This window comes from Heteronotia binoei, chromosome 21, assembly GCF_032191835.1.
Source record: "Heteronotia binoei isolate CCM8104 ecotype False Entrance Well chromosome 21, APGP_CSIRO_Hbin_v1, whole genome shotgun sequence".
Taxonomy (NCBI): Eukaryota; Metazoa; Chordata; class Lepidosauria; order Squamata; family Gekkonidae; genus Heteronotia; species Heteronotia binoei.
The window spans coordinates 83,583,608-83,602,346 of record NC_083243.1 but is presented as its reverse complement, the minus strand read 5'-3'; the positions used below and the strand labels follow the sequence as shown (position 1 = coordinate 83,602,346).

Below are 18,739 nucleotides of genomic sequence, written 5' to 3'. Positions count from 1 at the left end.
TGGGCTGGTATTTTTGCTAAAGAAAAAGGAAAAAAGACACCAAGTGTTTTGCCTAATGAAAGTTTCTAGAGGTTCCACCCAAGTGGCTTCCAAGGTTATTGGTGAGGTTGCTGCTGCTGCAAAAACATTCTTCCTTCCTCGACAGGAACTGGTTGCTTTGATTTCTTGCCTTGCTAGCTTCTACCTCTCCTCCCCCACCCACTTCAGCTAGGAGTCTTTTTGTGCATCTATAATTGCAGGAGCCAGTGAGTCAGTGGCCCCTTCAGTAGAGAGGGAATGAGTACTCTTGTAGCAGGGAAGCTTATGGGATTCCCCTTCCCACGTTTTCCTTCAGCCAAGTTCCCCTCCCCGCAGCTGCCATTTTGCTTCTTATGATTGAGGTTTGACTGGCTGACAGTGATGTGTATGTGCACCTGGCCTGTAGCCTGGAAATGTTCAGGGGGAGCTACAGGGGAACTGGTGGGGCATGACAGCACAACATTAACAATTAAAAATGCAACAATAAAAGGACTCACTCATCCAGCAACTTTGAACTACCAGTCCCCCAGTTTCAGGTCTTCAAGTGGGGTTCCTAATAGTAACACGAAGCCATTTATGCAATTTTTTTCAAACTCAAACAAGGGCCCCTTTCAAGCCCTCCACAAGATGCTTCAGAGCTGGCAAGGAGAAAGCACACTGCCCTCTCCACAGCCGGCGCTCGCAAAGTGCTGGGTTTGCGGAGGGGGCGGGTGCTTCCTCCTTGCCTGTGTGCCTAGCTTCAGCTGTGATGTTTAAAGCAAGTGCTGGGATCACTCCCTCCCCCCTCCGATCCCAGCGCTTGGTTTAAACATCACAGCTGAAGCCAGGCACACAGGCAAGGAGGAAGCACGCTGCCCCCTCCGCAGCCAGTGCTTGCGAAGCGCTGGGTTTGCGGTGGGGCCACGTGGAGTGATCCCAGCACTTGCCTGAAGAAGATGGAGCCAGGCAGGCAGGCGTGGGGGAAGCGCCGGATCGGAGGAAGAGGCAGCGGATCGCCCCCCAGGAGGAAGGTGCGTCCTATCCTCCGGAGAGCCTTATGGTGCGAAAAATACGGTAAATATTTTAAGAATAAATTCTGTTTGTAACAATTGTTTGGATACACTATATTTTAATATGGTAGTTGTGATAATTTCATGCCAAGTAAAATTGTCCATAGTCATATTTTATGTTCCTAAAGTAACAGAATAACTTTCAATCTGGAAAAGAAAAAAGTGCCAATGTAACATTTTTTTCAATTTTTCCAAAAATTTCCCCTCAAAAAGAACCGGAAAAAAACTGAGTTTTTTCCCAAGCTTTAAGATTTCCGGAAATTTTACATCTCTAGGTGAGTATGCATGCATGTGTATACAGACTGCTTCCCTCTCTGTAAACAATCAGGTGCAGCATGGAAAAGCATGCATTCATCCAAGAGGCTCCTACCAAACCTGCACCTTTTTTGTTGTCAGTTGCACAGTTGAGTCCGACTCTTTATGACCCCATGGACAAAGTCACGCCAGGCCCTCCTGTCTTCCGCCATCCTCGGAAGTCCGCTCAGATTCGTGTTTGTTAGATCAGTAATGCTGTCCAGCCATCTCATCTTTTGCCGTCCCCTTCTTTTGCCTTCTGTCTTTCCCAGCATTAGGATCTTCTCCAGTGAGTGCTCCCTTCTCATTTGGTGCCCAAAGTATTTGAGCTTCAGTTTCAGCATCTGATTTTCCAGGGAACAGTTTGGGTTGATTTCCCTTAGGACTGACTGATTGGATCTTCTTGCAGTCCAAGGGACTCTCAAGATTATTCTCCAGCACCACAGCTCAAAAGCATCTATTCTGCACTTGGCCTTCCTTATGGTCCAGCTCCCACAGCCATACATTACTACTGGGAATATCATCACTTTGACTATACGGACTTTTGTTGGCAGGGTGATGTCTCTACTTTTTATTATACTGCCCAGGTTCGCCATAGCTGTCCTCCCAAGGAGCAAACGTCTTTTAATTTCATGGCTACAGTCACCATCTGCAGTGATCTTGGATCCCAGAAATGTGAAGTCTGTCACTACTTCCATATCTTCCCCTTCTATTTGCCAAGGTTTGATGGGGCTGGATGCCATGATTTTAGTTTTTTTGATGTTGAGTTTCAAGCCTACTTTTGTGCTCTCTTTCACCCTCAACAAGAGGTTCTTAGGTCCTCCTCACTTTCTGCCATTAGAGTGGTGTCATCTGCATATCTGAGGTTGTTGATGTTTTTCCCGGCAATCTTAATTCCGGCTTGTGCTTTATCCAGGCCAGCATTCCGTATGATGTACTCTGCATATAAATTAAATAAGCAGTGTGACAATATACATCCTTGTCGAACTCCTTTTCCTATTCTAAACCAATCAGTTGTTCCATATCCCGTTCTGACCGTTGCTTCTTGACCCTTATACAGGTTTCTCAGGAAACATGTGAGGTGGTCTGGTACTCCCATCTCTTTAAGGACTTGCCACAGTTTGTTGTGATCCACACAATTAAAGGCTTTAGCGTAGTCAATGAAACAGAAATAGATGTTTTTCTGATACTCCCATGCTTTCTCCATAATCCAGCGAATGTTGGCAATTTGATCTCTAGTTCCTCCACCTCTCTGAAACCCAGCTTGAACCTCTGGTAGTTTCCGATCGACATACTGCTGAAGCCTAGCTTGTACGATCTTTTACATGACCTTGCTGGCATGTGAAATGAGTGCAATGGTGCGATAGTTTGAACATTCCTTGGCATTACCCTTCTTTGGGATTGGAATATAAATTGATCTTTTCCAATCCCGTGGCCACTGTTGCGTTTTCCAGATTTGTTAATGTGTGCATCACTTTAACAGCATCATCTTTTAGGACTCAATTGGGATACCGTCATCTCCATTCACTGTGTTGTTAGTAATGCTTTCTAAGGCCCATTTGACTTCACACTCCAGAATGTCTGGCTCAAGGTCAGCAATTTCACCATCATGGTTGTCAAGTACATTGAGATCCTTCTTGTAAAAATCTTTTGTGTATTCTTGCCACCTCTTCCTGACCTCTTCTGCTTCTGTTAGGTCTCTACCGGTTTTGTCCTTTATCATGGCCATCTTTGCACAAAACATTCCCTTGATTTCTCCAATTTTCTTGAAGAGATCTCTTGTCCTTCCCATTCTATTATTTTCCTCTATTGCTTTGCACTGTTCCTTCAGGAAGGCCTCCTTATCTCTCCTTGCTGTTCTCTGGAAATCTGCATTCAGTTGAGTGAATCTTTCCTTTCACCTTTGCCTTTTGCTTTCCTTCTTTCGTCAGCTATTTGTAAAGCCTCATCAGACAGCCACTTTGCTTCCTTGCATTTCTTTTGCTTTGTGATGGTGCTGGTTGCTGCCTTCTGTACAATGTCACGAACCTCCATCCATAGTTCTTCAGGCACTCTGTCTATCAACTCTAGTCCCTTAAATCTATTCTTCACCTCCACTGTATATTCATTAGGGATGTGATCAAGGTCAAACCTGAATGGCCTAATGACTTCCCCAGTTTTCTTCAATTTAAGCCTTAATTTTGCAATGAGTAGCTCATGATCTGAGCCACAGTCAGCTCCAGGTCTTGTTTTTGCTGACTGTAAGGAGCTTCTCCATCTTTGACTGCAGAGTATATAATCAATCTGATTTCTGTGTTGCCCATCAGGTGATGTCCACATGCAGAGTCACCTTTTAGGTTGTTGGAAGAGGGTGTTCACTATGACCAGCTTGTTCTCTTGGCAAAACTCTATTAGCCTTTGTCTGGCTTCATTTTGTTCTCCAAGGCCAAACTTGTCAGTTGTTCTGGTTATCTTTTGACTTCCTCTTTTGGCATTCCAGTCCCCTATGATGAGGAGGACATCTTTTTTTGGTGTTAATTCTAGAAGGTGTTGTAGATCTTCGTAGAACTGGTCCACTTCAGCCTCTTCTGCATCAATGATTGGGGCATAGACTTGGATTACTGTGGTATTGAATGGTTTGCCTTGGATACGGACCGAGATCATTCTGCCATTTTTGAGATTGTATCCTATTATTGCCTTCCTGACTCTCTTGTTAACTATAAAGGCCACACCATTTTTTCTATGGGACTCTTTTCCACAATAATAGATGTAGTGATCCTCTGAGTTAAATTCACCCGTTCCTGTCCATTTTAGTTCACTGATTCCCAAGATGTCGATGTTCAGTCTTGCCATCTCTTGTTTGACTACATCCAGCTTACCTTGATTCATAGATCTTACATTCCACGTTCCAATGCAGTATTGTTCTTTACAGCATCAGACTGTTCTTTCACCATCAGACACATCCACAGCTGTGTGTCCTTTCAGCTTTGGCTCAGCCGCTCCACTCTTTTTGTTGTTACTCCACTCTTCCCCAATAGCATATTGGGCACCTTCTGACCTTAGGGGTTCATCTTCCAGCACCATATATTTTAGCCTTTTGTTACTGTCCATGGGGTTTTCTTGGCAAGGATACTGGAGAGGTTTGCCATTTCCTTCTCCAGTGGATCACATTTAGTCTGGGTTCTCAGCTGTGGCCTGTCCATTTTGGGTGGCCCTGCATGGCATAGCCCACAGCCTCATTGAACCACTCAAGCCCTCTCACCACAACAAGGCAGCAATCCATGAGAGAACCTGCACCTGCATCATGCCAAATACCAAACATCACAATATACAACTTGGAAATCTCCAGCAGTACCAGAGCCCTTTAAAAACTTGATCAGCTCCAGGGTAGATTTGATTTAAATGAAATTGATTTAAATCACTAGTCAGTAAAACTTGATTTAAATCATAGTTTTCTACATAAAGACTCATTTTTGCTGGTATAGCCTTAATATTCACAATTAGATGATTACATTTTTAGAATAACAACTGTTCATATTAGTTTTACAGTTATATAAAAATATTGATTTTTAATACTATTAGAAACACATTATAGATAGGTAATTATGAAATTATTGTGAGGTGAATTATCTCCAGTTTAATAGATTAATCATTCATATTTGGACAACTTTTCTGCTGTACTTTATTGGAAGGAGAATAATAATCATTACCTTAATAATAATAATAATTTAAATCTTTTTATTCAACTAAAACAATACAATTATAGCATATGTTTGCTTAAACATCCATGTTTGTTAACTGATGTGGTTAAACAAAATTTATTTTTCGGACCATTAGACGCAACGGACCATAAGACGCATCTAGTTTTTAGAGGAGGAAAACAGGAAAAAATTTTTTGAAGCTGTGCACCCAGATCTGGGCACCTTCCTCCTCTCAATCCTGCCTCCGATCCCAGCCCTTACTAGAAGCAGCAGCTGAAGCCTGGCAGACAAGCACAGAGGAAGCCCCCCCCCTCCGCAAACTCAGCGCTTCGCCAAGCGCTGCCTTTGCGGAGGGGGGGGGCTTCCTCTTTGCCTGGCTTCAGCTTCTGCTGATAGCAAGGGCTGGGATCCGAGGCTTGGCTGCCTCCGAACCCAGCCCTTGCTATCAGCAGAAGCTGAAGCCACGCAGACAGGGACAGAGGAAGCCCCCCCTTCCGCAAACCCAGCGCTTCGCCAAGCGCTGGGTTTGCGGAGGGGGGGATTCCTCTCTGCCTGGCTTCAGCTTGTGCTGATAGCACAAGCTGAAGCCACGCAAACAGGGAAAGAGGAATCCCCCCCTCCGCAAAGGCAGCGCTTCGCCAAGCGCTGCCTTTGCGGAGGGGGGGGTTCCTCTCTGCCTGGCTTCAGCTTGACAGGGAAAGAGGAATCCCCCCCCCTCCGCAAACCGAGCGCTTCACCAAGCGCTGCCTTTGCTGAGGGGGGGGGATTCTTCTCTGCCTGGCTTCAGCTTGTGCTGATAGCACAAGCTGAAGCCACGCAGACAGGGAAAGAGGAAGCCCCCCCCTCCGCAAAGGCAGCACTTCGCCAAGCGCTGCCTTTGCGGAGGGGGGGGGTTCCTCTCTGCCTGGCTTCAGCTTGACAGGGAAAGAGGAATCCCCCCCCTCCGCAAACCCAGCGCTTGGCGAAGCGCTGCCTTTGCGGAGGGGGGGGGGTTCCTCTCTGCCTGGCTTCAGCTTGACAGGGAAAGAGGAATCCCCCCCTCCGCAAAGGCAGCGCTTCGCCAAGCGCTGGCTTTGCGGAGGGGGGGGTGCCATGGGTGCTGGAGACCCTGCAGAAGAAGCTGAGCCTGCAGAAGAAACTGTGCCCCTGCCACCTGCACCAGTGCCCCTGCCTCCTGCTGGAGAAGATCCAAGCCCCCCTGCTTCGCCCTCTCGGGTGGCTCGTGTGCGTGACCACCTTCGTCAGGACCTCAGGGATCGGAGGAGGGCGGAATGCTCACGAGCAAGACGCTCCCTGAGCCCTGAGTTTTGAAAGGATTCTGGCCCTTCTGGAGTGAGGATGCTTGAGTCTCAGCAGGATCCTGGCTGCCTCTCTGAGCCAGCAATTAGCCCAAATGGGCAAAAGCCAGCAGAGGGCTATATAGCTGTGGGCTTTGGGAGGAGGCTTTGTGGAAGCAACTAGTCACTTACGTGACGTTCTAGCATCCACTTCGGCTTTTGACTTTGGCTTCTGGACTCCCTGACTTTGGCTTTGACTTCTGGACCCCCTGACTTCGGCTTCTGAACCTCTGACCTGCGATACCTGGACTGCGGTTTGGTTTTGGCGCCTTGGACCCTCTTTGCTCACCAGCTATAGACCTTGGACTGCCCCTGGACTTTGCCTGACCCGTGCTGAAGCCACGCAGACAGGGAAAGAGGAATCCCCCCCTCCGTAAACCCAGCTCTTGGTGAAGGGCTGCCTTTGCGGAGGGGGGGGGTTCCTCTCTGCCTGGCTTCAGCTTGACAGGGAAAGAGGAATCCCTCCCCCTCCACAAAGGCAGCGCTTCACCAAGCGCTGCCTTTGCGGAGGGGGGGGATTCCTCTCTGCCTGGCTTCAGCTTGTGCTGATAGCACAAGCTGAAGCCACGCAGACAGGGAAAGAGAAACCCCCCCCCTCCGCAAACCCAGCGCTTGGAGAAGCGCTGCCTTTGCGGAGGGGGGGGATTCCTCTCTGCCTGGCTTCAGCTGAAGCCCTCTCTCTCTCTCTCTCTCTCTCTCGGCTTGGCTTCGCGAACGAAGATTTAAGAAGGGTTCAATAGTCCACGTTTGCTGCAGGCTCGCTGGTGGCTGACAAGACCAATGTGGGACAGGCAGGTCCGGCCACAGCGGCTGCAGGGAAAAGTCTGATTTAGGGTTGGTCCTGTAGCAGTGCGATTCTTCCTCAATCTCCTTTTGTCCTCAAGACCAGCTATGCGTGCGTTCTCAAAGGAAGAGACAGCCTGGTGGATGGTGTGCCTCCATGCTTTGCGATCTGAGGCTAGGTCAGACCACTGGTGATGGTTGATGTGACAGGTGCTAAGGGATTTCTTCAAGGAGTCCTTGTACCTCTTCTTTGGTGCCCCTCTATTTCGATGGCCGGTGGAGAGTTCGCCATACAGGGCAATCTTGGGAAGGCGGTGGTTTTCCATCCTAGAAATATGCCCTGCCCAGCGCAGCTGCGTCTTCAACAGCAGTGCCTTGATGCTGGTAACCTCTGCCCGCTTGAGGACTTCAGTGTTGGTCACAAAGTCACTCCAGTGGATGTTGAGGATGGTGCGAAGGCAGCGCTGATGAAAGCGCTCAAGGAGTCGCAGGTGATGACGGTATAAAACCCAAGATTCGGAGCCATAGATGAGGGTTGTCATCACAACCGCTTTGTAAACATTGATCTTTGTGCCTTTTTTCAGATGCTTGTTGCTCCACACTCTTTTGTGTAGTCGGCCAAATGCACGGTTTGCCTTTGCCAGCCTGTTGTCAATCTCCTTGTCGATCTTGGCATCTGAGGAGATGATGCACCCCAGGTAGCTGAACTGCTGGACTGTCTTCAGAACTGATTCACCCACAGTGATGCAGGGAGGGTGATAATCTTCCTGGGGTGCAGGCTGGTGGAGAACTTCTGTCTTCTTCAGACTAACTTCTAGGCCGAATAGCTTGGCAGCCTCTGCAAAGCAGGACGTCATATGCTGCAGAGCTGATACCGAGTGGGAGACGAGTGCAGCATCATCAGCAAACAGTAGCTCTCGGATGAGTTTTTCCATTGTCTTGGAGTGTGCCTTTAGTCGCCTCAAGTTGAACAGGCTGCCATCGGTGCGATAGCGGATGTAGACACCATCGTCCTCATCTAGATCTACTGCGGCTCTTTGAAGCATCATGCTAAAGAAGATCGTAAAGAGAGTTGGCGCGAGAACGCAGCCTTGCTTTACACCTGTGCCTATTGGGAAGGGCTCCGAGAGGTCGTTGCAGTGTCTGACTTGGCCTCGCTGGTCTTCGTGTAGCTGGATGATCATGCTGAGGAACCTTGGGGGACATCCTAAACGTTCCAAGATTTGCCACAGGCCTTTCCTGCTAACGGTATCGAAAGCTTTGGTAAGGTCAACAAAAGTCACATACAGACCCTTGTTCTGTTCCCTGCATTTCTCTTGGAGCTGCCTGAGAACAAATACCATGTCGGTGGTGCTCCTGTTAGTTCTGAAGCCGCACTGGCTCTCTGGGAGGAGTTCTTCTGCAATGGTGGGCACCAGTCTGTTCAGGAGTATTCTGGCAAGGATTTTGCCTGCGATGAAGCCATGCAGACAGGGAAGGACGAATCCCCCCCCCCTCCGCAAACCCAGCGCTTGGCGAAGCGCTGCCTTTGCGGAGGGGGGGGGGTTCCTCTCTGCCTGGCTTCAGCTTGACAGGGAAAGAGGAATCCCCCCCCTCCGCAAAGGCAGCGCTTCGCCAAGCGCTGCCTTTGCGGAGGGGGGGGATTCCTCTCTGCCTGGCTTCAGCTTAACAGGGAAAGAGGAATCCCCCCCCCTCCACAAAGGCAGTGCTTCGCCAAGCGCTGGCTTTGCGGAGGGGGGGGGGTGCCATGGGTGCTGGGGACCCTGCAGAAGAAGCTGAGCCTGCAGAAGAAACTGTGCCCCTGCCACCTGCATCAGTGCCCCTGCCTCCTGCTGGAGAAGATCCAAGCCCCCCTGCCTTGCCCTCTCGGGTGGCTCGTGTGCGTGACCACCTTCGTCAGGACCTCAGGGATCGGAGGAGGGCGGCACACTCACGAGCAAGACGCTCCCTGAGCCCTGAGTTTTGAAAGGATTCTGGCCCTTCTGGAGTGAGGATGCTTGAGTCTCAGAAGGATCCTGGCTGCCTCTCTGAGCCAGCAATTAGCCCAAATGGGCAACAGACAGCAGAGGGCTATATAGCTGTGGGCTTTGGGAGGAGGCTTTGTGGAAGCAACTAGTCACTTACGTGACGTTCTAGCATCCACTTCGGCTTTTGACTTTGGCTTCTGGACTCCCTGACTTTGGCTTTGACTTCTGGACCCCCTGACTTCGGCTTCTGAACCTCTGACCTGCGATACCTGGACTGCGGTTTGGTTTTGGCGCCTTGGACCCTCTTTGCTCACCAGCTACAGACCTTGGACTGCCCCTGGACTTTGCCTGACCCGTGCTGAAGCCACGCAGACAGGGAAAGAGGAATCCCCCCCCCTCCGCAAACCCAGCGCTTGGTGAAGGGCTGCCTTTGCGGAGGGGGGGGGTTCCTCTCTGCCTGGCTTCAGCTTGACAGGGAAAGAGGAAGCCCCCCCCCTCCGCAAAGGCAGCGCTTGGTGAAGTGGGGCTCATTTTGCGGCATCTCCCGGTGGGAGGGTGGCACCCGCACGGGACACATATCAAATGAAAGAGGGGGCGCAGGGCTATCAGAAAGAGCCGGCGGAGGGAGTCGCGAGACCACCCCACTGGGGGGGATCCACACCCCGAAAGTGATGAAGGTGGCGCAGATAGAGCCAACAGAGCAAACAGGACAAAATAAATAGGCTGCATTATGCAGCACAGTTGAGAAAGTGCCTTATCCCATATACTGATGAAGTAAATACAGGATCTGAGAACAAAATTGCACCAGAAGACACAAACACAAAGCTCCCTTACACTGAATCAGTGCTTGGGTCCACGAAAGTCAGTATTGTCTACTCCAGTCACAAAGCTCCCTTACACTGAATCAGTGCTTGGGTCCACCAAAGTCAGTATTGTCCACTCCAGTCACAAACACAAAGCTCCCTTACACTAAATCAGTGCTTGGGTCCACCAAAGTCAGTATTGTCACATAAGAACATAAGAGAAGCCCTGTTGGATAAGGCCAGTGGCCCATCCAGTCCAACACTCTGCGTCACATAAGAACATAAGAGAAGCCCTGTTGGATCAGGCCAGTGGCCCATCCAGTCCAACACTCTGCGTCACATAAGAACATAAGAGAAGCCCTGTTGGATCAGGCCAGTGGCCCATCCAGTCCAACACACTGTGTCACATAAGAACATAAGAGAAGCCCTGTTGGATCAGGCCAGTGGCCCATTCAGTCCAACACTCTGTGTCACATAAGAACATAGGGAGGGAGGGAAGGAAGGAAGGAAGGAAGGAAGGAAGGAAGGGAGGGAGGAGGGAGGGAAGGAAGGAAGGAAGGGAGGAGGGAGGGAAGGAAGGAAGGGAGGAGGGAGGGAAGGAAGGGAGGGAAGGAAGAAAGGAAGGGAGGAGGGAGGGAGGGAGGAGGGAAGGAAGAAAGGAAGGAAGGAAGGCCGCCCCCTCCCGCCAGCTCCCCCCGCTTTCGGCCCCCACCCTCCCTGCTTACCTTCTTCCAGGGCGGGTGGCGGCCTCTCCTCCCGGCGGCTGGTGCTGCTGGCGAGGCTGGCGGCGGGTGCGGAGGCCGGGGAGGGCCTCCGCTGGTCTCTGGAGAGCCTCCAGGGACCAGCGCCGGCCTCTCCGCGGCCTCGGCTGGCCGGCGCTGGTCGCTAGAGGCCCTCCAGAGTCTCTGGAGGGCCTCCAGCGACCAGCGCCGGCCTCTCCGCGGCCTCCGCGGGTCGGCACTGGTCGCTGGAGGCCCTCCAGAGTCTCTGGAGGGCCTCCAGGGACCAGCGCCGGCCTCTCCGCGGCCTCCGCTGGTCGGCGCTGGTCGCTGGAGGCCCTCCAGAGTCTCTGGAGGGCCTCCAGCGACCAGCGGAGGCCGCGGAGAGGCCTCCACGGGTCGGCGCTAGTCGCTGGAGGCCCTCCAGAGTCTCTGGAGGGCCTCCAGTGACCAGCGGAGGCCGCGGAGAGGCCTCCGCCACCGCCGCCGGGCCCCGCGCGCGGGCGGGGAAGGCGGCGAGGGAGGGAGGGAGCATCCCTGCGCACGCGCAGGGACGCTCCCTCCCTCGCCGCCTTCCCCGCCGGCGCCCGCGGCCCACCGCCTCCGGGGCTGGCTAAACCAGGACCTCTAATGGTCCCGGTATAGCCAGCCCGGGAGGCGGGAATAGGGGGCCAGAACCGGGACATTCCCGGGTGCCCGGGACGGTCTGGCCACCCTAGTTTGCTATGATCCAGTGGAATTTACAATTATTGTTGAATTTGTCTTTTACTAGCACATGTTGGAGTTTTGGATTGTTGCTAGGTGGAGATTTGAATGCCAGGTACTGAACAAGATGATAAGAACTCAAGACAAGAACCAAAATTATTTAATAATATTAACAAATAATTAAAGTAATTAGGCTTATTCTTTACGTGAAATAAGTTTTGACAAGAGAATAACTAATAAATACTAATTTTTATTAACAGACTAACTTAGCATTTCTTATCTTGCTTAACTTTAATGTTTTTAAAATTTTAACTATCTGTAATGTTTCTGTAATCCCTCTTTTAGTATAAGGTATAAATTCGTGTATTTGAAATATAAATCTTGTGAAAATAATATTGTTGACTATTGTGACAGTTCTATTTGACATTGAGTTTTATATTATATCAGGTTAATCAGTTTTATATTATATCAGGTTAATGTTTTATTGTTGTAACATTAATTAAAAACTTTCTGACCCTGGATGGATTTTGATTTGCCTTTCTTAATTGATATATCACAGAGCATCTGAACACAATGAATTTAAGGTTGCAGGGAAAGGAAAGCTTGTATTATATAATATGTATTCTGAATTTAAAACTTTTGAAGTAAAACTAACTTTTTTGTGACGCAAATTTCAAACTTTTCATGTTGCTTTGGACTAAAATTTGAGAAGGACAGGAATTTACAATTCAATGTTGAAGGACACCTATTGCAGATGGAATTCCAGAACAGATTTCTGATTGCTATAAGCATGGAAAGGAAATAATGTTTCAAAATTCATTTGAAGTAGCACCAGAAGATGCAAGTAACTTTTTTCATATGAAACTAATGGATTTGCAAGCCAGTGATAAGCTCAAAGAAAACAGCCTTTTAGATTTCTATTGTGGTCTACCTGATATATTTATCAACCTAAAGACATTTGCTGCAGGCATGTTCACAGTCTTTGGCACCACATATATTTGTAAACATACTTTTTCCAAGATGAAAATTCTGATATCCAAGTGTAGGTCAAGACTTATAGATGAATGTTTATATGACATTTTAAGAGTGTGTCACAAACCTTGAATTGGACATTAACACCTTGTCTAACTGAAAACCGCTTCAAAAATCACAATGACTAGGTAAGGATTACACAGTAAAATATTGTTCCAAAATGGATTGCATTCAAGTTGACATTTCTTCATTGATCTCTGAATGTTTACTTTTGATCTAAATAAGTGGGTTAATAATTTTGTTACTCTTTGATTTAAGATGTCACCCTCTTTAGGCATTGGACACTCTAATATGGCTCCAATGTGCCTAAAAATTGGGGCCCCCTGCTCTATCTTATACTTTTGACCCAATCCTATTGCAAATTTTAACTTTGCACAGAATTTAGCTGGTAATAGAACTTCCTCCTCTGAAACCCAGGCCAATCTAAATATATAAAAAGGACATCTGAAACCATCTATCTTTATAGTTGGGTGTGCATTTGGTTCTCTCCCACTGCTGAAATCATGGTAGTAGGTTCTGTTCTCGAGCTTTCTTCTGTTGCTGAAATCACAGGGTCCCTCTCCTACTCTATGTGCCACAGTTGGCAAAACAGTGGACCCTTCAAGATGTGCAATGTATGATTTTTATTTCTCTGGTTTTAGCCTTCCCCTTCCCTAGATTATGATATCTCCAGTATCAAGCCTTACCGCTTGCTGGTCTTTTCCATAGTCATTTATTGTCACACACAAGCTTATAGCAATGCAACTAGGATTGTTCAAACATACAAGGCTTTTGTTAGATTGTCATATACTGTGGTACTTTTGCAATGGCATTGTTTTATAGAGCTTTTGTGATTTTTGCGCTTCCTGTCTCTTGAAGAGGGCAGTACATTTATTTGCTGATTAAGCACTTCCTTTCCATCCTTTCTTCTGAAGAGTTCATTATGCAGATCTGGATTTGTGTTTGCATGAGATCCCTTTCTTGCTGTGGACTCTTATTTTAGGTTTTTTCCATGTAGTGGATGCCTTCAGTGTGGCAGGCCTGACACAGGGATTTGGGTAACACCATGGATGATTCCCATACATCTGCAGAACTTATTTGCCCAGTGAGAGCTCTGATCACCTGAAGAGAGGTAGAGGTGGTCTGAAGTAAGGGCATCGGTCCCAATACCACTGAGGCTTCTAGCAGACAGGAAAGTACATCCCTCACTCTTCATTTCTCTGTGATCTCTGTGCTTTTTATAACAAAATTTGCATCCTTATTCCACAGTAGTATCCAAGAATCTAAGAAAATGCTGATTCTGGGGCTTGCGGGGCCTGTGCAGGCATAAACTTGTGCAGGAGGGAGCAAAGAATAATAATAATAAAATAATAAAATTTTATTTATATCCCGCCCTCCCCGCCAAGGCAGGCTCAGGGCGGCTAACAACATGTCCATACAGTATTTTATACAAAACTTTAAAATCAACATTAGTCTTAAAACCGTTCTAATTTACAGTTAACATAAATTGGCAATAACAATAGGCATTTCTGGTGCTATTCTGTCGGTTAGCATGATGGCGAGAGTCACTTAGGTGAAAGTCACTTAGATGAACCCATCAATTCATCAGTCCTTCAATCCGCAGTCCGCAAAGGCCATCCTGAAAAGGTTGGTCTTGCAGGCCATGTGGAATTGGTCGAGGCTCCGCAGGGCCCGCACCTCTTCCAGGAGCTGGTTCCATAGGTGTGGAGCTACAATAGAGAAGGCCCGTGTGCGGGTGTTCTGCAGTTTCGCATCCTTTGGCCTGGGGATAGCCAGCTTGTTCTTTCCCGCTGACCTCAGTGCTCTCTGGGGCTTGTATGGGGAAAGACGGTCCCTCAGGTAGGCAGGTCCTCGACCATATAGGGTAATGACCAGCACTTTGTAGTGAACCCGGTATGTCACTGGCAGCCAGTGCAGTCCGCGCAGCCCGGGCTGTATGTGCTCCCACTTCGGGAGCCCTAATAACAGCCTAGCCAGCGTGTTCTGCACTAGCTGCAGCTTCCGGGTTCGGCACAGAGGCAGCCTCATGTAGAGGGCATTACAGTAGTCCAGTCTTGAGGTGATCATCGCATGGATCACTGTTGCTAGGTCCCGACGCTCTAGGAAAGGGGCCAACTGCCTTGCCCTCTTCGGATGAGAAAACGCCGACTTGGCAGTGGCTGCTATCTGGGCCTCCATTGATAATGAAGGCTCCAGTAGAATTCCCAGGCTCCTGACCTGGTGTGCCGCTTTCAGTGGCACACCGTCAAAAACTGGGAGAGGTATTTCCCTCCCCAGAGCGCCGTGGCCCTCGCAAAGGACCTCTGTCTTTGTCGGGTTCAGCTTCAACCCACTCAGCCTAAGCCAAGTTGCCATGGCTTGCAATGCCCAGTCCAGATTCCCTGGGACGCAGTCAGGCCGGCCATCCATTAGCAGATAGAGCTGGGTGTCATCTGCATATTGATGACACCCGAGCTCATACCTCCGGGCAATCTGGGCAAGGGGGCGCATGTAGATATTGAATAATATCAGGGAGAGAACTGCTCCCTGAGGCACCCCACAGTCTAGTGTGCGCCTCTGGGACAGCTCACCCCCGATTGCCACCCTTTGTCCCCGTCCCTTGAAGAAGGAGGAAAGCCATTGTAAGGCCAACCCCCTAACCCCTATGTCGGTGAGGCGGCGGGTCAGCAGCTGATGGTCGACCGTATTGAACGCCGCCGACAGATCTAACAACATCAGTGCCGCCATGCCACCTCGATGCAGATGCCGCTGGAGGTCATCTACCAAGGCAACCAGCACTGTCTCCGTCCCATGGCCCGGACGGAAGCCAGACTGGCAAGGGTCTAGGATGGAAGTGTCATCCAGAAAACCCTGCAGCTGCAACGCCACTGCCCTCTCAATAATTTTACCTTAAAACGGTAAATTAGAGACCGGTCAGTAGTTTGCCAATTCGGCCAGGTCTGCTGTACATTTTTTCAGGAGGGGAGGGACCAAAGCCTCTTTCAAGGGTGTTGGAAAGTGCCCCTCCAAGAGGGATCTATTTATGATGTCCCGTAAAGGACATCTGAGCTCCCTCTGGCAAGGTTTAATCAGCCAGGAGGGGCAAGGGTCCAAACCACAAGTTGTTGGGTGTGCAGCAGAGAGAATTCCGTCAACTTCCTCCAGGCTGAATGGGTCAAAGTGATCCAGAACTAAACCAGAAGACAGGCACGGAGCCTCAATTTCCTGTACTGTATCCAATGTGATGGGCAGGTCTTGGCGGAGCGACGTGATTTTATCTGCAAAATATTTCGCAAAAGCCTCACAGCCTATCTCTAATTCTCTCACATTTGGTCTGCCTTGAGGCAGTGTAGTAAGATTACCAATTATTCTAAACAATTGTGCCAGGCGCAAATTTGCAGATGCAATCTTGGCCCCAAAGTAATCTTTCTTTGCAGCCTTGACTGCCATCTCATAAGACCTCATAAACGTTCTATAGGATGTTCTCGTCACTTCGTCCCGAGTATGCCGCCACTGTCTCTCTAGTTGTCTGAGCCCTTGTTTCAGCTGACGTAGCTCCAAGGTGTACCATGGAGCTAGCCTCACACGAGGGCGCAGAGGACGTTGAGGTGCGATCTCATTGATAACCCTGGATAGCTGGTTTTGCCAGGCCTCTACCAGGTCATCAAGGGAATCACCAGGGGGCCAGGGATCCCTCAGAGCCATTTGGAACCATTCCGGGTCCATCATGCTCCACGGGCAAGCCAAAATAGGCTCTCCGCCCATACAGGGTTGAGGTGGCGTCTCCATACGGGCCTTGAGGGCTAGGTGATCCGACCATGGTACCGCTTCTACCGCGATATCGTTCACCAAAATCCCGGACGCAAAGATCAGATCTAATGTATGCCCTGCCTGGTGCGTGGGGGTCGTAACAAATTGAGAGAGTCCTAGTGTCGCCATGGAAGACACTAGACCCATCGCCTGAGTGGAGGCCGTGTCATCGGCATGGACGTTGAAATCACCCAGGACCATAAGCCCTGGGTACTCCAACGCCCAGCCTGCCACCACCTCCATCAAGGATGGTAAGGCGCTAGCTGGTGCGTTAGGCAGATGGTACACCAGCCAGATCACCAACCCCTCTCCGACATCCCACGCTAGACCGGCACATTCGATACCGTTGATCGTTGGCGCCGGGAGAGCCTGGAAGGAGTAACCCTCCCGTATGCATAGTGCCTCCCCTCCCCCCCGCCTGCTAGTCCGTGATTGGTGAAAGACCGAGTAACCCAGGGGGGTCATCTGAGAGAGAGCCACCATCTCCCCATCTCGCACCCAGGTCTCGGTCACGCAAGCCAGGTCCACATCCTGCCGAAGCAGGAACTCCCTAAGGATTGAGGTCTTATTATTTACGGATCTGGCGTTGCGTAACACCAATGATGGAGATGGGCATTTCCTCTTGGCCCCACTACCTGTCACCGTTGGGATGGGAAGTAGACTGGAAGGGGGCCGAGCGCCATTTTGTCTCCGTCCCCTTCCCTTACACTTCTGTCTATTCCCACCGTCATATCTTCCCCTCCCCAGGAGCACTGGAATCCCCTGGCCAAGCATCCACACCTATGCCCACCTATGCCCGGAATGGTCTTGCCGATATCAGGACAGCCTCACCCTCCCACCTAGATTATCTCAGTTTATAGCTTAGATTCACACCCACCAGCCACTTAGGTCCCCCAATTGTCTGACTCACTACTTATTTACTCAGTTAATTAATTTGAAAGCCCACCCTAATGCTCCCTCTAATTGATTGGTCAAAAGTTAATAAATTCATTCCCAGCAAGAAGAGGGAAAGCCAGGCAGTTTTTTATTTTGCCTTTCTTTTCCATTAATGGAAGTTCCACTGGTGCCTTGCCTGTCCTTTTTGCTTACATGCATTCCACAGTCTCCAGCACCAGTAATTTTGAGATCTCAGGAGGTGACTGGGAGAAAAGAGTATAAAGTGTTCATGCATGTCCTTACCAATTTAGTCTACTTTGTTGAATGAAAAAAAGCTTCAACGTAGGCCATTTCATGAGCTGTAAACTCATGAAAAGCCAAGAAGTATGTATGGGGAAATAAGCAGTTAGTTATTTGGATTGTTTAAAAAAATTGTTCCAATCTTGTGAATTGTTTCAAGTACAGTTGTCATGCTGAAGGCCACAATTGTGATTTAGTGAGTTTTCTTTTAGCACGTCACTCTCTCCTACCTTAGAATATAATTATGTTGGCAGTATTATATATCTGAATTCTGTTTATTGGCAGGGGAAACAATTTGCTAAATATGTTGCTAAATATGTAAACACTGTTGTTAATATTAGTATATTCTTTTGAAGAACATTGTTTTTCTAACTTTTTTAAAACTTGGTTTTAATGTTAGGTGAATGGCAGGGCAGTCTTTTCCCTGGTTTTCATTAAATAGATATTATTTTACGTAGTATACCTACCAACTGAGCTCACAGTATCCTGTCATGTCAAGTTTATTACAATCCGAGATCAGAATTTGAAATCAAAGTCATCAGCAAACATTTACATTGGTTCCATATCTTAAACACATTAGACACACTAAACATAAAATGCAGTACTAGGTTAAAATATTAAGTGGGTTGTATGCTTCTGTCTGATTAAACATGCCTGAGCATAAAATCTGGCTACTTTTAATGGTAGTTTCTTTTATGAGACAGGTGCCCATTTGGATTGCATCTCACTGTAAGGCAATGCTCCCTCTAAACTGTGGAGTCTTGTGAACAAAAATTCTACTTAATCTTTAAATCCACAAAGGCTATACACAGGGCCCCTTGTGGTCTGCAGTGCATTTTTCCACTAGATCAGGGGTGTTAAACTCATGAGGGCCAGATCTGACATAAATACCTTGTCAGACTGGACCATGTGTGTCATAAACAATGTTCCCTCTAAGCTGTGGAGACTTGTGAGCAGAAATTCTACTTTGTGAGCTACTGGCATTCAAGTTGTGAGCTACCACATAAATTAGTTTGCTCTAGAGCCATTTTTTCTGAGCTAAGACAGAAATATGTGAGCTGGAGGCTAAAAAATTGTGAGCTAGCTCAACTAAGTCAGCTTAGAGGGAACACTGGTCATAAAATGTAATGACAGGTAGCGGAGATATAAACTTTATAAAGATTATTCCCAGTGCTTTTTTTGAGCAGGAACACACAGGAATGCAGTTCTGGCTGGCTTGATGTCAGGGGGTGTGGCCTAATATGCAAAGGAGTTCCTTCTGGGCTTTTTCTACAAAAAAGTCCTATGTTAAACAATGGTGACATCAGGGGGTGAGGCCTAATATGCAAATAAGTTCCTGCTGGGCTTTTTCTACAAAAAAAGCCCTGATTATTTCAGATGCCAAACG

The 18,739-nt window shown here is 48.6% G+C and overlaps 1 protein-coding gene across 2 annotated transcripts in view; it reads left to right on the top strand.

Moving 5' to 3' along the window:
* UBR1 (ubiquitin protein ligase E3 component n-recognin 1) overlaps nt 1–18,739 on the top strand; it is a 160,371-nt gene that overhangs the window by 12,136 nt on the left and 129,496 nt on the right. The window lies entirely within an intron of this gene.